The sequence below is a fragment of the Eumetopias jubatus genome, unplaced genomic scaffold, assembly GCF_037043125.1.
Source record: "Eumetopias jubatus isolate StellerSeaLion01/CBP00866 unplaced genomic scaffold, mEumJub1_p1.0 scaffold_11, whole genome shotgun sequence".
In the NCBI taxonomy this organism is placed as follows: Eukaryota; Metazoa; Chordata; class Mammalia; order Carnivora; family Otariidae; genus Eumetopias; species Eumetopias jubatus.
In genome coordinates, this window is record NW_028274817.1 from 119,962,532 (window position 1) to 119,983,690 (window position 21,159).

The following is a 21,159-nucleotide window of genomic DNA, read 5'->3' on the forward strand; positions in this document are numbered from 1 at the left end:
CAAAGAGCATCCAAAAAAGCCCCGTATAAAAGGTGTTGTATCAGTTTCCCTGGGGCTGCTGTAACAAATCACCCCGGACTTGGATGGCGTAAGATGATAGCAATGTATTCTCTCATAGTTCAAAATCAAGCCCTGCTCCCTCTGAAGGCTCTAGGGAGGACAAGTTCATGCCTCTTCCCACCTTCTAGTAGTTCCAGGCAATTCTTGGAGTTCTTGGCTTGTAGCTGCAGCCCTCTCACCTCTGCCTCTGTGGTCCCATGGCCTTCTCCCTGTGTGTCTCTGTGTCTGCGTCCAAATCCCCTTCTCACAGGGACACCAGTCATTGGATTGGGGCCATCCTAACCCCGGGGTGAATTCACTTTAACTCGATTACATATGCAAAGACCCTGTTTCCAAACCAGGTCATATTTGCAGATACCGGAGGTTAGGACTTGGACGTAATCTTTCTGGGGCAGCCACAGTTCAATCCACTGCAGATGCACATTAAATGCATCTTAGTTGTCAGATACGTTTCCATGAAACGGATCACCGTCGGGATTAAGTCAAGAGTATGCAGGTGGCAGTGACACCAAGGACGAATTGCAGAACCCAGATCTTTCTAACCCTCTGCTTAGGATGGATTCACTTTTGGGGTGCTTGGGTGGCACATTCAGTTGAGCATCCAACTCTTGATTTTAGCTCAGGTCATGATCTCAGGGTTGTGAGATCAAGCCTTGCATCGGGCTCTGTGCTCAGCTTCTCCCTCTCCCTCTGCTCCTCCCCAACTCCTGCGCTCTCTCTCCCCCTCTCTCTCCAATAAATAAATAAATAAAATCTTAAAAAAAAAAAAAAAAGAATGGATTTGCTTTTGGCAAGGGTCTCTCCAGGGACCATTTTGAGCCTTGTTGATTAAACAACATGGTAAATAACAGTGAACAAGCATAATGTTTTCATTATCGTAGGGCACAGTGAATATGTGTTACAGGAATAAATGGATGAACAAAATGGAATGATCCATGTGCTATATTTTATTTTTATGATGTGATGGCATTTGATGTTTATGACAATAAGAAAGAATAATTTCTCTTTGGTAAAAAAAAAAATTACCTGTGTTTTACGGGGAAATCTTACAAAGGCTTTATGGATTGGGTGATTATTTCATTCAATTTCAGCTAGTTACTTCTTAAAGCATTTAGTGTCTGGTTTCTATTATGGCCTGTAGTGATTTCAGAACAACTGTCTTGATCCTAATGCAATATTAGTATGGCTTGAATTTACAAAATGCTATTCATTTTAACATGGAAAATGACTTTCTGTAACGTTCAGTAATTTCAAATGATAGATAGAAATTTACCAGATTTTATTTTTATTCCAAAAGACTAGATATTTAGATGAGATAGAGGCTTTTTAAATAAAGCTATTACTGCATTGATTGTATGTGCCATTGGAAGTTATTTACAAGGAGTAAAGAGTATGCATTCCTTTCACTGTGTTCCTGTATAAAGCCTTAGGAATGGAAACGAATCCTTGTGAGTGAATAAATCTGGTATTTGGGAAATATAGTCTAGATAAATATTAAAATTAATTATGAGTAGGAGAATGATACTGGAGGCACCTATCTTTTTACTGTTTTTATTATGTGTCCCTTATAATTATTAAGAGTCTCAGAGCGTAATTTTTCAAAAAATGGAGCATCCGGTTCTCATACAATAATCCAGTGAGTCTGTTGAAGTCTTATTTAAGGCATTGTTGAAAGGGGCAGCCAGGCGGTCAGCTAGCCCAAAGGAACAGAGCAGAAGCCGATACCCCCGCACGGGGGGGTGCAGGGGGCACCGTGCGGGGAGAAGGGCGCTAGGATACGGGAGCTAAGTTAGATGCAAAACTGCTTCATGACCCAAAGGGCAGGAAAGTCATAATGTCTGGGCAAAATGAGTTGTATATCATCTGTTTTCTCCAAGTTATTGTTTAACTTTGCAGCGACTAAGGCTGGATCAGGAGTAAAGCCCAACTCTGTGACCTGCCAGCCTGGAGAGTTACACGACCCTTCCTTAGGCTGCCTTGGTGGATTATGCACCAGTACGACCTAGTACGACCTAGTACGATCTAGTACGACCTAGTACGACCTAGTACGACCTAGTATGATCTAGTACGACCTAGTACGACCTAGTACGATCTAGTACGATCTAGTACGACCTACTACGATCTAGTACGACCTACTACGATCTAGTACGACCCCAAAAGGACTCGCAGTCTTCTTTTTGCCTTATTTCCCCGTTTTGGATAATTGAGTTTAACATGACTTCTGCTCTTCCTGTTCTAATCCCCGTTGATCCAGGAGTTGTGTTCACTGCACAGATATTTCTGGGAGAGGGCGTAAATTTTAGCCTCTGGCCAGTCACTTCGGTTTGTTCAAGTGTGACCCTAGCTTGTTCGCTCTGCTCACGTGCGGGGGGCATCCGCTGTGTGTGCGTCACATTGTACTAGACGCCAAGGGACCGGCCCACGGGGAGCTTACCATCCTGCCCAAGACCAAAGAATAACGGCAATGCAAAATAGAAAACTACTGGCTGTAGGAGAGGTGTGGACGCAGGACTTGGAATTTCCGAGAAGCAGGTGGCACTTGGGCATGTGGAGAGACAGGACAGGCACTACCTACAGGGCAAACCAAGGCACGTGGATAGAAGACTAAAGAGTGTATGTACACAAAGCAAGTAGATCGCCCTGTGGGAACCAAGTGTGTGAGGGGGATCAGTAGGAACCGGCTTTTGGGCGATGAGAATGGGGTGGGCTTTAATAATCGCATCACTCTCTGAACTTTACTGGGTCCTGAAGGTTTAGTGAGGGTTCGAGGAGCACAAAAACCTGGGTACCTTTCCCAGTTAACAACCGGCATCCCTAATTCTCTTCAGTAAAGGATATTTTGGGCTAATGGAGAACTAATATGGATATCTTCGTGCAAAAGGCGCTGAGCGCGCATCCAGGGAAGAACCTCGGAGCACACGAGTAAGCTCCAAAAAGCTAGTGGAATTTGTTAGGCACTTTTAAATCAGTGCAGTGGACAAGAATTTCCTGGTTCACATCCGAGGTTCCGAGACTGTATTTCTTCCTTTTCCTCTTCCTGAAGGTGTCCTTGTATTTGGGGCTGAGCATTCCGAGGGAAAATAATCCCCACACCAGCTGGAGCGAAAAGCTCCAAGCACAGAGGCGACTCTCGATTGTTGTAAATCAAATCAATGAATTCCCACCAAATCCTGAGGAAATGCCACATCCTTATAAGTCCACACCTCCTTCCTGGGATTCACTTCTGCTTTTCTTGAGAATGAAAAGAGTTGGAAGGTCCCCCCCCACCCCCATTGTTTTCGTAACTTGTTTTCACAGTGAGGGTAAGCGAACGAAATGGCTTTTTGATAGTGAGCACCAAATCTTTTTTAAAACTAGTGAACGGACGGAATGAAGGCCGAGGCAGCTCAGGCCTCAGGGGGGAGAGGCATTGAAAGAGCAGTTTCAGGTAGACTCCCAAGAAATGTGTGTGGAATGTGGTGGCTGGGATTCTAGAAACGAGTGGGTTTGGGGCCACTGGGTTTTGTTTTCCTCAGGAGCATTGGACAGTAGAGAACCCCCTGGAATGAGCTTAGCGTTAGTTACCTATGGGATGCGGGACAAGCCTCTGAGAAGTGATCAAAATTTGGGTGAGCCCCGGAACTCACCGGTTCTGGGTCAGATATGGACAGTTTCCCTTCATCGCCTCATCCTCCTCCCTGTTTTATTTTAAAAAAATCAGAGGGCCTAGTTTATTAGCTACGCACATAATGATACGTATCAAATTCTCGACACGTTCTGAGAATCAAGGTCTTTCACGGGGCCTACAACACCTGGACACAACCGAGATGTTCATTTGGGAAATTAAAGGTGACCAGTGACTAAATACACAGAGAGATGGTAAAGAAAACCTGGGGAACGGTGACTAATTAATTGCCAGAGCAGCATGGAGAAAATAAAGGCTCATCTGACCTCACCGTCCTTGCCCAGGCTCATCCTAGAAGGGTACTTTCCCCAAGCCAGCATCCTGCCTAAGTCCTGGCATTAGCCCCTTTGGCTTATCTTGCCTTGTTTGTAATTACTTTTGATTTGATTTTATTTTAAAGATTTTATTGATTTGTTCGAGAGAGAGAACAAGCATGAGTGGTGGGGGAGGGGCAGAGGGCGAGGGAGAGGCAGACTCCCTGCTGAGCAGGGAGCCGGCCCCTGGGACTCAATCCCAGGACCCCCGGATCACGACCTGAGCTGAAGACGGATGGTGAACCGACCGAGCCACCCGGGGTGTCCTGTAATTGCTTAAAAACAAACAAACAAACAAATTCCTTTTGCCATTGTTTTTTGCACTAAGTTTTTAAATTATCCGTTTCTTTGATTTCAATGGAAACCTTGCTGTCTTGCTGGCTTCTGTGAGTTCTTCCACTGCTAGATGACACGTGAAGTGACAGACTTCTTGGGGGTGAACTAAGTGCCATTTAATTCAATTTTTGCCCAGATATTGGGGCTCCATAAATTGAAAGGGAGGAGGGTGATGTGTTACAGTAGCTTGTGAGAAATGGTTAAAAAAAAAATTGATTTGGGAAAACAGATAGGGGTCTGTGAAAGACTTTTTCCATCATTCACCACATCCAAAGAGCATTCGGTTGTACGCTTTGAAATAAGGGGGGGAAACCACTGGGGTAAAAAGAAAGATGAAGTTTTAAGTTTAAATTATTTTATTATGCCGGTTTACGCAAAAGCATTCTCTCCTTCCGTATGGAAAGCCTTGGCAATTGCTTCGTCTACAGCCATTGGATAAAGACCAGCGTCTGAACACTAAATTTGCTGTTTGTGTCTTGTGGACAATGTGTCTGATCTTGGATAACCTATGTCATGCTGGGGGCCAACTCGAACGTGCCAGGTCGTAACCCATTGTCCCCTGCAGATAAGGGTTAGATCCCCACCCCATCTGAGCCCTTGAGAGAATGCTCTCAAGGTATAATGAGAGTCGGATTCTGGCCTCATTAAGGCACATCAGGCAGCCCACAGTCATCCATGGGGTCTCCATGTAGACGGCTCTGGAATGATGATAATGGAATAGTACAAATATGGTGGCACTCAAAAACTGGATTATGAACCACTGTGGTAAAGGCTGCTCTCCCAAGTTCAAGTTTTAGGATTCCCAGGGCAGACAAGAACTCCTGGGCTGCACAGAACCCCATTCTCTCCGGAGAGGATTGGCCACTGCATGTGTATCATGGCTGTGTATCCAGTTTACTCCACCAAGTTTGCTAAAATTGACAGCTCATGAAACAAACTTAACCTTTCTCCGAGGAGATTAAATGTAATTGTTTATTAAAGTAGTATGCAGGGGCGCCTGGGTGGCTCAGTTGGTTAAGCGTCTGCCTTCGGCTCAGGTCACGATCCCGGGGTCCTGGGATCAAGCCCCGCATCGGGCTCCTTGCTCAGCGGAGAGCCTGCTTCTCCCTCTCCCTCTGCCCTTCCCCCCAGCTTGTGCTCTCTCTCTCAAATGGATAAATAAAAAAAAAAAATCTTTAAAAAAATAAAAGGGTATGTAACACACACTTGAATGTCTTCCCCTAGATTCAGTGCTCTTGCCTTAAAAAAAAAAAAAAAAGATTCAGAAGCATTGGATCCCGTTACCTTCTTAGGTATATTCATGAGGAATAGCGAGAAGAGATCAGTAGAAAGTGTTCCAGTCTTCTCTTGTTTTGGAATAAGAGATGCATTTTAGGAATGAATGACTATAAGGTTTGGTCATTTTGGTATTACTCTCGGAATAACATTCCCAAGTTTCCGCTTTGAAAGTCTTCTAAAACCATGACCCAAACCTCTTCTCATCTGCTCTTCTTTCCAGTTTGGATGGAACGAACCATTGTGTCATATTCAGAATCCTCCCAGGTGGCTTGGATTGGAGTGTGAGCACATGTCCGTGCCTCTGAAGATAATTCCTTGGGCATATTTGAACTTAGCGATGCAGAGTTCCAAGGCTAATACTTAAGTGTGAAAGAATTGGCCTTACTTGGGGGCCCAGTGGATGAGCAGTGGGAAAAAGGGAGAAGGCATGTATCTAAATGTGGTCTCTCCCCGTGATAGAGGGATTCTTCATCACGTCTCCCTTAGACCATTCCACACACAACCTCCTTGCCTTGAAATATTTAGACGCTTAACTAGAGCAGTAGGGATGCTTCTGGCATGATGTAAAGAATAGTAAGAATGGGTAATGACAGATCTAAACCAATGGCCACTGTAGTTGTCACACAGGATAGCGGTGAGTTGGACAGATCCAGCTCAGAGAGTCAGAGGTGTGAGAGGAACCATCCCAGATGAGAAGGTGACTGTCAGGTAGAAGATTAAGTCTCATGATTGTGCCTGTTCATGCCATTCAGAGATGAGCCTGATTCCAACCATCAATCCATCATTTTGTTACTGAACTAGCGTCTTTTGTTTCTGGGTCCTAATACCTAGTTTAAGTTGTGTTCTCAACAAATGAATATAAAATTGCTTTTTATGGTGATCAAGTTGAAATTATCTCTGTACATAAGGTAATTACAGAGTGGGAGAGAAATGGGACACATCATCTTTCACCTTCATTTGATTTTCTATTTTTAATTGCTAAATGTTATAGGGAAAACTGAAGAGCTCTGTTCTAATTTTGAAACACTCCAGCAAAATAATTGAGTCATGCATATAAAGGGTTCGTTAACAAGAGCACAATTGTAGCATTGATTATTTTTGTTTGAAACAGAAATATGAAATTTTAAATCCAGCTATTTAAAACGCCCGAGGCCACCATTGAATGTAGAAAGCTTTCAGTGCGGAGCAACACAAATAAAGATTTTTACAACCAAAGGAGGTAAATTCCCAACCTGGGAATTTATGATAGAGCTTTTACTACGCTTTTAAAAGTATTTTCACTAGATAGAACGTCAGGTTTATATACATGAGGTGATGAAAACTATCCTAGTAGCCTAATAATCTGACCAGGCAAGCTCAGTTTGGGGCCGTGATAAGTCCAAGAAAGCCTTCCGTCTGTTTACTTCGGTTGGGAAGATGGCGCCTTGTGGTCCCTGCAGGTGTTAGAAGGTGATTACTGAATCGAGTCTTACAGGTCCTCAGCAACGTGTTCCCTGTGGTGCAGGGAAGGCAAAAGGCAACACTTACGCAGATGTATACAAAAACAAAAACGACCACTTAGCAAGTTCCTACCATCGCAATAGCGTTTTGAGGCAAATGTCATTCAGATGACCGTGGAAATGTGACGTGTAGGCAGACATAACAAGATTCAGACAGTAAAAAAAGTGGGGGGGGGGCGTCGGGGATTGAATCAAACCAAATAATAAAGCAACCGGAGTGGTTGCTGAACGTCAGCTACCCAAATCAGGTGATGGAGTTGAAAGAGATGATTAAAAGCTTAGATTCCTAAGGGAGTTCTCAATCTGAAACATGTAATTTATTTTAGACCTGTGATTTTTAAGTTAAAAAGTATAAAATAGTTTGTTTCAAACCAGTGTTGGAATGTTGAGAACTTGAGTTTCACTACATTTGTAAGTTCCGTTTATTAGATTTCTAAGAGCTACTTAAGGATGTGAGAAGGTTTACCTTGTTAGGGTTTTAATTTTACCCTGTTAGGCATTTAAAGTGCTTATAAAGTAAGTTGAATATGTTACATTTATAAATGCAATTTAAAATGTTACAGGAATTTGGCGATAAAAATCAGAACAGTGGTTACCCATGGGGGTGAGAATAGACGAAGAGGGGCTCCGGGGGTACCTTCTGGGTGATGGAGATATTTTTATATCTGGATTAAGCTGTTGGTTATGTTGGTTATCAAAATCCATTGACTTGTCCCTTAAGAATTATGCATTTTCCTGTCGGTAAATTTACCTCAATTAAAAAAAAAATGTGTACAGGAATTTAATCAACAAATTTATGTATGGCATTGACTAATGGAGTTATGTCTGCTCAAGTTGAGTTAAACATTGATTCGGGACCCCCCTGAAAGTGATTATTCTTGGTTTTATAAAATTTCTTAGATATATGAATAGAATAATGAGATTCATAACTTGACTCTAAAAGCTTAAGGAAAACTACATAGTGGTTTGTTGATACAGATACAGTCCTTGGGCGAATATCCTCATGGTCTTTAAGTGCACATCTAATTGCCTCTCCTAGTCGGTTAGACTCCTCAGGAAGCAAGGCAGTATCTTTCTTTTCCTAGTATCTCCTGCTGTTAGCACACAGCACGTGGCTCTTGATGAGGAAACAGGACCCTCCCAGAGAGACCAGCTGCCTCCTTCTGCCCTCCCTCTGTCACTAGTGAGTGCATTTGCACAGATCAGCGCGTCAGATAAATTCTCGTCCTGAAGGGCAGAGAAAGGACCCTTCTTGAGAAGACCATACGCAGGACAGCGTTCGTACGATGGCAGATCTCAGCAGCCATAATCCCCGGAGGCCGTAGCAGGGTGGGTGATGCACCCTGGGAGCTCTTCCCAGCACAAGGGCTCTGGCACCGAAGAGGGCTCAGAGGGTGCGGGTGGCGGAGGGAAGTCAAGGGTTAGAGAACTGTCCATTGGGTCATCGCTGAGCCCTTAAAGGAGGTCACGGTGGGTCTTCCCCATTCCCTTGTTGTAAATCTGTCTCTTTCCTTTTGATTTTCTGGGATAGCCTTTCTATCCGTTCTGGTTTGTAAAAGACAAAAATAACCAGGTAGCCACTCTGAATCAAGTCGGGGGAAACATTTTTGAACACTTTCACACATGGAGGATGGCTAGCCAGCTTAGGTCTGAAGATGGTTTGTGGGGTGACATTTTCAATATCAGACTCGCTCTCTCTTTTTTTCCCCCAATATCAGACTCTCTTGATCTCCAAACACACGCACACACACACACACACACACACACACACACACAGAGCCATACCTCAAAATCGGCAACTGACAGACATCTGAATTCTATGATCTTTCCTTTTCTCTTCCAGACCAGGTTAAATTCACTTTTCACTGTCCTTTCGGCAAAGCCCAGCTTGTACACTGATAGTGCTCTGCAGTTTCCCTCCCACCACCCTCATCACTTTCACCACCACCACCACCACCACCACCATTGCAGAAGAAAACCATAGGGGAGAGCAAGTAAGCATGGATAGCTTCATTCTTCTTCTTCTTCTTCTTTTTTTAAGAAAGAGAAAGAGGGCGCAAGGGTGGAGGTGGGGGGAGCAGTAGGCAGAGGAGAGGGTAGAGAGAGAATCTTTAAGCAGGCTTCATGCCCAGCATGGAGCCCGACGCGGGGCTCGATCTCACGACCCTGAGATCATGACTTGAGCCGAAATCCAAGAGTCAGACTCTTTTTTTTTTTAGGATTTTATTTATTTGACAGAGAGATAGAGAGCACAAGTAGGCAGAGAGGCAGGCGGAGGGAGAGGGAGAAGCAGGCTCCCTGCCGAGCAGGGAGCCCGATGCGGGACTCAATCCCAGGACCCTGGGATCGTGACCTGAGCTGAAGGCAGCCGCTTAACTGACTGAGCCACCCAGGTGCCCCCAAGAGTCAGACTCTTCACCGACTGAGCCATCCTGGCACGCCAAGCGTGGACAGCTTCAAAGAGAGATGGTGCAGACCAATGAGGTCAAGGATACAAAGGGAGTCAGAAGAAGGTCAAGAAAAGATCCCCTCCCCAAAGTTGAGTCTTCAAATTCACCTTTTTGCCTTAGGCCTTAGGTAGGCTCTTTGTGAGATGGGCCATTGCCAGCTCTCCACAGTTGACCTCAATTTTCATGAGGGACAGTAAGTTATACCTGGCTTTGGTGTTTCTCTGTCCACTCCCAGATAACCAATTCAAGATACATGCCCACTGCACCCTACATATCATTGAAATATACATCCTTACCTCCCTACAGAGATGCTCTGTTTTTCCTCTGCTCTGGTGCCTTTCTCATCTTCCTCATCTCTGGGTTTCTCGGCTCCCTTCTTGTTCACTCTGATCTTCAAAGACCAGTCTCACTTCCATATTCTGAAGCAAACCTTCCCCAGCTACTCACACACACCAACTGCCCCATTTCTGAAGCCCTCTGGAATCACGCCATCTGATTGAAATATAATGGGAACCATGTATATAGTTTGAGATCTCCAAGTAACCACGTTTTTTTTTTTTAAAGTAGAGACAAAGATGTAAAATTAATTTTACTAGTACATTTTACTTGACCTGATAGATTCAAAACATTATCATTTCAACATGTAATCAACACAAAAAGGATTCATAAACGTGTTTCTTATTCATGGCACACCTCAATTCAGACTAGTCACATTTCAAGTAGCCCCAAAACCACAGGGGGCTAGTAGCTGCCATGTTGGACCACACAGCTCTAGAACGTCTCAGCCCATGGTTTAGCAGTTAATTGTGTATGCCCTTGTCATGTTTGCTAGTTGTTCTCCGATGCAGTCACTGTCTTTGGAGGGCAGAGTTTGTCCCGGGTCCTAGTGCGGTGGCTTGGCACACCGTGGGCGCTCAGCAAGTCCATAGATTGCTTCCGTGTTACCACCGTGCACCGCTAACCCCCTCCTCGCTCACGGAGAGACAGGCGTGTCCTCACTCCCTCTCACGTACATTCCTCAGCTGCTAAGGCCGTTGCAGAGATCTCTGGAAAGCAGTAGCTCTAGCCGCCTATGCTTGAGGTAGAGAGGGAAGGAAAACTTGCAGCAGAAGCGGGGACTGCATGGAAAGTTTAGTTCACTGGCAGAATCACAATAAGCACCGCATCGAGACTCGTGCGGTTCCTCGTTTTGGACATGCAGATTGCAAGGGGAGTGTTGGCCTGTGTGGTTCTGGTGCACAGTGTCTCTTCCTTTAGCGCGGTATCTGGAACTAATGGCGCCGGAGAGATGCTATCCCAAAGGAAGGTGGTTTCTTGCGTATCTGTGACATAGCCTCGACCTCCGCTTCACGAAAGGATGCGCGCCTGGGCTAATGCTGGCAGCAGACGCCCGCATAAAGAGAACACATGCAAGGCTAACCTGAGTCAGGCTCTGGCTCCTTAAACAAAGGATTGCTTTAATTTTTGCAGAATAAAGTATTTTTTCCTTCTGTTGTTCATGAAATGGCCTTAAAGAATTCCTCTTGTTTGTGGTCTCGAAAAAATTAGAACTATGCCCATGAGGCCCGCCTTTAAGGGTTCTAGTAAACAATAAGAAGGCTTTGTTCTTGGTAATAAAATTAAAGTGAGCAGTGTTTCCATTACCTGGCAGGATGCCGCCTCCCCACCACCCCCTGATCCTGACAAATGTAAACAGAGCATTCTGTTTCCCACTGAGGAGGTGAGAAGGCAACATCTGTCAGGTTGGTATATAGAAATATATTTGACCTTTCAGATAATGGAGAGAGAGAGAGAGAGAGAGAGAGAGAGAGATTGGGAGAGAGGGGCACTTCTTCGCGTCATCCCTGACTTAAATATTTTAAGATTCGATTTGACTCTAGAAAACTGTACCTATTGGGGCTTAAAACTGGAAAGCCATTGTTTTAGAAAGACAATAATAATTTCCCAATGAGTTGGAATGCTGGAAAATCTAGGGGTCTCTAGATAAAAGAAATATATGTATTTTTAGTCCGACTCACTGACTTTCATGTGTTTCCCCCCAGGCAGCTCTGCCTGCTGTTGCTCAGATGTAGACCCAGTTATGGTCAGTTGTAAATGAACCTTTGTGGGTAGACTGTGGCCCGAAGTAAAAAAACGACCAAGGTCAGGATAGAAAGCACTGTCAGATGCAAACTCTGTTCAGCCCTGCGACTAGTCAGAAGTCATTGGAGCTACACAATAAGCCGGACGAGTGTGACACGGGTGCCCCCTGATGTCCTATGGAGCTCTTCTTAAGAATGGTCCTGATTGTAGTCCCCTCTAACGGAGGTGCTTCTGTCTGAAATGGTCAGGGCCACGCCCTTAGAGCACTCACCAGTCCTATGTCCCCTGGCCCGAGAGCTTCCTTCTGTCTGGAAGCCGCTAAGACTCCGCCTGGGGTCTCCCCCACCCAGGGTACCCACCTGTTAGTTTCAGAGGAGAATTACTACCCAGCCACCCCCAACAGCCTTCACCCGGCCACTGATGGGAGATATCAGGTACATACTGCACTTCCTTCCCATCAGCCGGACTGTTCTGTGCAGTTTCCCAAAGTCACCCACCGGGATTAATCTCCAGCTGCCCACCGTGGTCCAGGCGAGGCACACTCTCCTGCCTTCATGCCTTTCCCTGTCTCATCTCCCCACCCCCTACTGGTGTTTCCTGGCAATGACTTGTGCTCCCAGCCCAGTCTCCTGCCCTGCTTCCTGGAGAGAGAACCGCAGGCCTCATCTAAAATGGAATGAATGGTAGTGCACATCCCTTTTCCCCTCGTGGCCCCAGCTCACATGTTCAGTTTCCCTAAACTCTCCTCTCTTTCATGTTCTTTGAAAAAATGTGAATATTAAACACAGGGCATGTAGATATTTAAAAATCAGTCTACCAGCTTCTGCTGGCATTCTAGAGTGACGACAACAAGGCAAGGTGTCATAGATGTTATTTGTGGATGCATCAGGAAGACAGACCAAAGCTTACCATTTTCCAGTTGCGCTTGGAAGCGCAAGTCTGACCGGTGATACAAGGGAGTATATTTCACTCACTGTAAGGCACACTGAAGAGCAGGGGCCCAGCCCTCCTTCTCCGTAACTTTGTGGGGGAGCAGATAGCACCTATCCTTGAGTCCCTCAAGCCTGAAGAGGAGTTCAACCTGGTATTTTTCCAGTACACCGCTATTCAGGAATCGTGGCACAACAACTAAAAAGAACGCCACTTAATGAGAAATGACACGTAAGATGAGTAATGTAAGGTCGTGGGATAGAAGCTTCCTCTTTCCATTAGAAATGACTTCCCTTCCCCGAGATGGATCACCTCTGTCCTCCCCAGCACTCAATTAACCGTCCCCTTCTGTAAATTACTTTTTTAGCTTCTGACCACAGTGTGATTTTTGCCAAATACATTCGTTGAAAGTTACTTAATAGAAAGTAGCACTTTTCAGAAACTTTATGAGAAAGACTTGATAGACACAAGGGTCCGGGGCAGGTTAATAGATTTTTTGTTTCATTCTGCCTGCCCAACCCAAACGGAAGGGTGTGGAGCATTTGTTTTATAAAAGTGTGTAATTAATAAGAGAAAGGAAGGGAGGGGTTTATTGTTTTTGAATGAATTATGAGCAACACCTTCCATTCTGCTGCTTCTTTTTGGACCTGCTTCGAGCGGAGTTACCATTTAACACAGAAAGAAAATTCTGTAGCGTTAATGCCAAGAATGTGAGGTTGAAGTCAGTCGAGTGGGCTCTGACCAAGACAGCACGGGAAGAGCAATGTTATTCTGTGACAGAAGCCTGCAGGACGTCGGGGAGAGTGAAAACCATACCGCAAGTATATTTTCATTTTCAAATTGAAATCCTGTGAATCCTCAGTAATCGCAACTATTCATGCCCTGACAGGAGAAAACTGATATTTATCAAGCACCTACTACGCCAGAGAGTTTACAGATATTTTCGTTGAAAGTATGCAAACGAGGAGACATTCTTACCCAGATTCCACGTTTTTCATACGCGCGCAGCTCTCGAATTACAATGTCCATGATCTTTTCCTCTGTGCTAGAGGCTGGCAAACTATGACCCTTGGGCCAAATCTGACTTGTCACCTGTTTTCCTAAATAAAGTTTTATTAGAACACAGCCACACCCATTTAATTCCCTTTTGTCCGAGACCGTTCTCCTACTACGACAGCGGTGTTGAGTAGCTACAACAGAGACCGTGTGGTCCTCAAAGCCATGTTATTTACTGGTCTAGTCCTTCACAGCAAGTCTCCCAACTCCTGCTTTACATCTGGGAAGATTCTCCCCTGTCCCCACCCTCCCCCACCCCATTGCATCAGGAAGGAGCCTTTAGAGAATACGTTTGGGATCTAAAAATAACTCCAAAAATTCTGGAGTTAGTTCTCATGTTATAGCTTCCAAAGCCATTGTTTTGGTGAAAGATGTAGATGGAAAAAAATTTCGATTCATGCTATTAAGTCCTGCAGGTAATCAGCTCAGGCTGACCGGTCCTAGAACTTGTAGCATTGATTCTATGTGGACATTCCGGATAAACAAGAGTTTCTCTTTCTTTCTTTCTTTCTTTCTTTCTTTCTTTCTTTCTTTTTTTTTCTTTCTTTCTTTTTCTTTCTCTCTTTCTTTCTCTCTCTTTCTTTCTTTCTTTCTTTCTTTCAAGATTTTATTTATTTGACAGAGAGACAGACACACAGCGAGAGAGGGAACACAAGCAGGGGGGAGTGGGAGAGGGAGAAGCAGGCTTCCCGGGGAGCAGGGAGCCCGATGCGCGGCTCGATCCCAGGACCCCGGGATCACGACCTGAGCCGAAGGCAGACGCTTAACGACTGAGCCACCCAGGCGCCCCTAAACAGAGTTTCTTAACAATAGTAATAGTTATCATTTATTGAGTAATTACTATGTGCCAAACATTTTTCAGTGGTTTCTCGTGTACTAATTCATGTAGCTCTCACCACAAGCTACCCCAGGGTTTCTCTGCCTCGGCACTAGTGACATTGGGGGCTGGATCATTCTCTGTTGTAGTGGGGGCTGTTCTGAGCATTGCTAGACGTTTGTTGGGTCGCATCTCTGGCTTCCACCCATTAGACACAAGGCATGGCCCCTGCCCCACTTGTGACGATGGAGAATGTCTCCACACATTGCCAATGCTCCCTGGGAGAGCACCTGGTCTACCAGGTAAGAGGAGCTTGGGAAATGGAGAGTTTCAGCAAATGCCCAAGAACATATGACTAGGAGGCAAGGAGGACCTGGCATTCAGCCCCAGGCAGACTTCTTCAGGACCTCGAGTTCTGAACTACTGCCTCCTTTAGCCCTTGTTCACTCTAAATCATTTCACCTTGTCTGACGATTTCGCTTTACTGAAAAATTAACAATAACATCAACAGTGTCTTGGATGGGCATGTTGTGTGTGCTCCTCTTGGGGGGAAATTCCTTTGTGTGAAGCCTCAGAGTTTTGGGCCTTAGCGGTGGTGCTCTCGCTGGACAGTTTTATTGTATCGCCACAGTTGTGTTTCGTTTGTAGGAAGACTTTTATTGCCAGCTTACCACAGCGGGCTGCCATTTTTAATGGCATCGCACTTCCTTATCCAACATTCAAGCTTCATAATCTTAGAAACCTCAAGAAAAGAGGACTTATCGTGAGGTTCCTGGGAGCTATTTTTTGCTCCCCTAGCAAACATACGGCAGAATCCCGTATGGAGAGTTCATCAGCATGCCGAATTGACCTCCTCTGGGCCAAAGCATTTTCCGCCACGTCCCCGCCGTAGAGGCCGCGTTCTGTGTAGCTTCTGTCCGCACCGTCACTACTCTCAGCAAAAGCACTTTATGAAGGGATTCCATTTTTTCCTTTTCTGAAAAGCCTGTCTCTTTGGCTTTCAAAAGTTTCAGTCAAAAGTGTTCAACTTTAAATGAACATATAGAAACATTTTTTTAAAGATTTTATTTATTTGACAGAGAGAGACACACACAGCGAGAGAGGGAACACAAGCAGGGGGGAGTGGGAGAGGGAGAAGCGGGCTTCCCGCGGAGCAGGGAGCCCGACGCGGGGCTCGATCCCGGGACCCCGGGACCGTGACCCGAGCCGAAGGCAGACGCTTAACGACTGAGCCACCCAGGCGCCCCGAACATACAAAATATTAAAAAAATATTGTCCTGTACTCCGGTTTCTCCCTCAAAGACAGGGACCCTGGGAACTTGGCCCCTCTTCCCTCTCTCGTCTACTTGAGCTAGGTCCACAAATATTTGACTTCGGTGTGAGAGAGTTTTAGGGTGAAGATTACATATAAACATATTAGATGAATTACAGTAATACAGTCTGCTCTTACTCAATTCTCTTTGGCTCAGTTTTATATACAAACTCAAGTGTTAGAGTTGCTTTCATTGTTCCTTCTGGCAGCTCTGTCTAACTTCTGCCCCAGGGTCTGGAATGTTCATCACAGCTGCCTTTGGCAATAAAACCCTGAAGCACCCTCAGATCCTCATACTTCCCTTCGCACCTGGTCAGCAGTCCACAGCGGGGCACGGAGCCCACCTGCACACAGGCTTTCCCTTACCCTCATCTTCCTGGCCAGATTATCAGCTTATCTGCAGCCCCGTTGTGTTTCCGTTGCTCCAGCCCCGGGCAGATTGGAATGAGCTCCTCCTCCAATGTTTTTCTTTTGGAGCGAGATGGGATTGTTATAGATGTTATAGCATATAACAGTATGAAATAATGGTGCTACTAAGACATAATAATAACACTAACCCCTTTAAATTTGGATGCAGACTCAAAATTGCATATTCTGAGCAACAGAGAAAAGCGCTGTTGAGTTTAACCAATAACAACATCAACATAACATAAAATAAAAAAAGAGTTTTAACTTTTCTCAAGGTCACCTTAATTTGAATCACGGTACCGCTTTGCTTTCGCCAGGAGGACCAGTTCTAGGCAAATTCGTAAAGTAGACATTTGTCTTTTAAACCCCCAATCTCATCGGTAGTGATTTCAAAGATAGCAAGGTTTAGAATCTTCGACCCAAGGGGTCGCAGTTTGATAGAACAATTTCAAGAGTGCACTGATGGTGGGCCCGTGTGGTAGGGGCGGTCTCCTGGGCTGCGCGGGCTGGGGGGCAGGGGGCACCATTCTCGTGGATTCCACGTGAATGGTGGCCTCTGGGGTTGTGTAACGCCAGCACCCCTCCTTCCTCCACACCCTGAAATAAAATTTCCTTTTTCCGACACACCAGCCGTATCCTCTCTGAAACTTGCTCGGCTGTTTGCGTCTGTGTATGAATAGAAGGTGATCTATCAAGTCAGCATGTCCTTCTCAGGAGAGGACTTAAAAGGTTCTATTCTCAAAATCTAGAGATGGCTAGCCCATTTCAACAAAGCATTTCAAAATGAGAAAAATGAGGACTTCTAAAATGCGTGTTAGTCCAATGTCACCCGTGAGAAGTGGCCAGATACTTTTTCCCCATTGGTGTCGCCTCCTAAGAGTTTCATAAAATATTTCTAAAGATGTTAAGGCCACATGTGTCTGAAATCTAATGATGTTTATACTCTGCACTGAACATCTCATTTTGCAGTTGAATACAAGTCCAATTAAAAGAGCAAGTTTTTAGAAATACTTAGAAACTGTTTACGGACTGCTAAAGAACATTTTGCAGACACGTAGTCCAATTTTTAGTGTGTATGTAATTAAATCCTTTTAATGTTTATACGTATATGACAAGAACAAAATAAGAAATTGTCCGCCTCACCCCACCCCTTCTGTGAAATGCCACAACACTATCATACCATAAAGCTTAACAGGGGGGACTTTTTACTGGGCATTGCTAACTAAGTGCTCTGGAGAAAATAGCTAACCCGTTTGTGTTATCATTAACAGTGCCGGGGAATGAGTATGTGTAACTGCACTCTAGCAAAGGCAGATAAACCGTGCGCCCAGGGGCGACTCCCACGGGACCGCCGCTGACTCTTGGTATCTGACATGAGTGCCGAATGAGATCTCAGTCCTAGGAGGCCAGGACACGAGTGTTGGCCTTCTGCGCTCACTTCACTTTTTTGACTGTCTCATTTCTCTTTCATTAGGCTGTAAAGGATGAGATAGTCATAGTCTGTCAATGGGAAGAAGCAAAACTATGTAGGAATAGGAGAGAGCGGGGTACCAACTCTACAAACCAGGCTGTTCTTCTGTGTCTTACGTAATTTCCCTTCTCATTCTGCCTTTCCTGCTCCCTAAATACTTGGGACCATTATGGACACACTAGATAGTAGGTAAATCCATCGATTCTCGTCCTTTGGGGTAGTTAGGGTCTATAAAGTTGCCAGGAACACTGAATTGGCCAATACTGAACCATTGCTCTCTGGGGAAATAGCCACACATAGACACACACACATGCGACCCCTCACCTAGATGACATAATCCTAAATCTCGCAAGCGAGTCATCCTGGTAGATTCTGTTGTCTCTGTTTTATGAAAGAGAAAAGGAGGTTCCAGAGTGGTAAGTGACTTGCCTGAGGCTGACCCCGCGCACAGGTGCCAGAATTGGGGCTCCAAACCCATCCAGCTGGCCCCAGAACCAGAGCTTCGTGCACCACACTGTGCTGTTCCTGTTGTCTCCATCCTTGGATTATAGAAGAGCTGAAGCAAGAAGGCTAAGCGTGTCCTTGTTCAACCTCAGCTGGGTGCTAGTAGGGTGACTCATGTGTTCTCCGTGCTCTGAGCGTGTCTGAAACGAACACAAAGACGCCACAAGTATTGATTTGGGGTTACAAATTAATTTTTGAGTGGGAGCGAGTACGCAAATCACAAATACAGAATCTGTAAATAATGAAGCTACACTGTAGAATTTGTGTGGGGGTCCCTGTTAAAAGCCGAGCTGGGAGTGCCGGCAAATACCTTTTTTCATGTCTTTTGGCTGGTTCCTTTTCACCCCTTCAGAGACTTGTCAGAGAATTCTTGTCTGACCCGTAAAATGGACCCTACTCTCAGCCACGTTCAATCACATTACCCTGTTTAATTTCCTCTAGGCACTTGTCATGATCCAGAATTTTTATTTATTTCTTGACTTGTTCAGCCTGTTCCCCTATGCTCATATGTAAACTCTGTGATAATGGGAACTTTGTGTATCTTGGACGTCCTGCATGCCCAGCACTTGGAATGCTGTCTGAGGCGCCCTGGGAGCCCAGTTGCTATTATTCGAATGAATAGATGAATAGATTGATGAACGAATCAATAGTTGTATGTAGGTCTTTCACAGTGAAGGCCGCAAGTGTTTTATAAGAGGAGACTTGAGCTTGCAGGACATTGGCTGTGTCGCTTGCAGCCTCAGATAAGGCATCAGGGCCTAAAAAGTAAGATAATTACACCTGAAAGAAGCAAGAAATTCTGCCAGAATTGGGATTGGGGCTAACTTGAGTATTTTGCAAAGAGATAAAGTTAGTACTAAGGACTAGAAACGATGATTTGGTGGCAGGGGGGGGCGGGGATGATGATGCGTTTCAGGGTGAGAAAGGAAGTTGTAACTCCAGACGGAGAGAGGTTGTGTGCAGAGCCCATGGGTGAGGCCAGAACAGAGATGCAGTCAAAGTAACTGAGTTTCTTCTCATGAGGAGCCGAGGTGACATTTACACGTGAGTATAATTGAGATGAGAAAAAAAGCTAGCCGCGAGAAGCCTGGAATGGGAGGAGGCCTAATTTTAAGCTCTATTTTGTCCTGCAATGTCAAGGGCGCTGAAGGACACGTGCCCTGTTTCGCAGTGCGGTACGGGGGTGGGATCCAGTAGTCACCTCCCACCGGGCCATCATTCCTGATCATCCCCATCCCACTGTTGTCTTTAGGGTAGGGATGAAGAAGGTGGAAGTAGCGGTCTGTGAAAGAAGGTGTGAGGGCTGTTTCTTTCATCCTTGGATTGGCTCTACTCCAAGCACTTGCATTAGCCTTAGTGGTTCTGAATCGAAAGATGTGAATCCGAAATTGAAAGCTGAAATCGTAACTAGGAGCTGCCAGCTTCCAAACCAAACCTGGGAACTAGAAACACCTGAACACACTGCTAGCAACCAATAAACCCTGCCATATTTGGATTAATAGCCCATAGAAGAAGTGAAGTCCAATCAAATCATTAACTCCTTTTAAGTGACTTATAAAACAGCGAAACTGTGGAAAACTTTGTAGTGGAAGAATTTTAGAAATATAGGATAGCACTCAACTTATTTTATTGTACCTTTTGGAATGTAAGAATGCTAGAGTTACAAAAATTTGGAAGCTTCATCAAAGTATAAAAAGAGATTCAACTTTCCTGGTTTCAAAGGAAAGTCAATTCTGTGTTTTTTTTAAAGATCTGAGGAAAATACTTGGCCAAAAATGAACAGATCATGTTTCCAAATTTCTGGGAATTTATATTTTGGGGCCATGGTGGTTGTGGTATCAGCTTTCTCAAAACATATTGGCTCAACAAAGTAGATTTCGGTCTACTTTTTTTTGTAAAACAAATCTATCCATCATAACTACCAAATGGCCAGAACTGGGATTAAATGGAGCCCCATGTTATGATGGCAACTGGGACACCTTTCCTACCATAGAGTAACCCAAGTCCCAGTGATCTTCAGAGTGAAATGGATCCCAAACTAAATCGTAGTCTATTAACAAAGCTACTTCTTTTTTTTTTTTTTTTTAAGATTTTATTTATTTCACAGAGAGAGACACAGCGAGAGAGGGAACACAAGCAGGGGGAGTGGGAGAGGGAGAAGCAGGCTTCCCGCGGAGCAGGGAGCCCGACACAGGGCTTGATCCCAGGACCCTGGGATCACGACCCGAGCCGAAGGCAGACGCTTAACCGACTGAGCCACCCGGGTGGCTCGAGGTGCCCCCAAAGCTACTTCTTAATACAGACGATACCATCTCAGATTTGTCTATGACTTCACAGTGTTACTTATTTCCTCATATAGTATTCCACGTATCTACCACAATAATCCCACATGGCTGAGACGGCAGATATTATTCACCTCATTTTACAAAATAGGAGAACTTAGAAATGGGCATTTTCCTTGATTTTCCCAACATCATCCTCCTGCAAGTGTGTAGAGCTAGTACTCCACACCACATTTCACGGCACCTGCTCTAGAGCTACTGGTGGGGTTGGGTCAGGTTTACTCAAAGCCAGAGTAGCATTCAGCACAGAATATGTTAGCAACAACATCAAAACCCGAGGACTTCGTGATACGGTCAATTGATTTTCGACAAAAGTGCTAAGACGCTTCAATTGTCTTCCAGTTGTCTCTTCCATCAGTGGTGCTTAGACAACTGGCTGTCCATTATAATAAAAAGACCCAGTTGGACCCTACTTTGCACCATACACAAAGCTTAACTCAAAATGGCTCACAGACCTAAAGGGAAGAGATAAAACTTCTAGAGGAACATGGAGGTGTAAATCTCCACGACCTTGGATTAGGTTGCTTAGCTATGACATCAAAAGCACAAATGACAATAGAAAAATAGGTAAATTGGACTCTGTCAAAATTAAAAACTTTCGTGCTTCAAAAGGCATCATCAAGGGGCTCCTGGCTG

The 21,159-nt window shown here is 44.9% G+C and overlaps 1 protein-coding gene across 3 annotated transcripts in view; it reads left to right on the forward strand.

The window, feature by feature from the left end:
- The window catches only part of MID1 (midline 1), a 106,955-nt gene that overhangs the window by 37,072 nt on the left and 48,724 nt on the right, over nucleotides 1–21,159 (forward strand). The window lies entirely within an intron of this gene.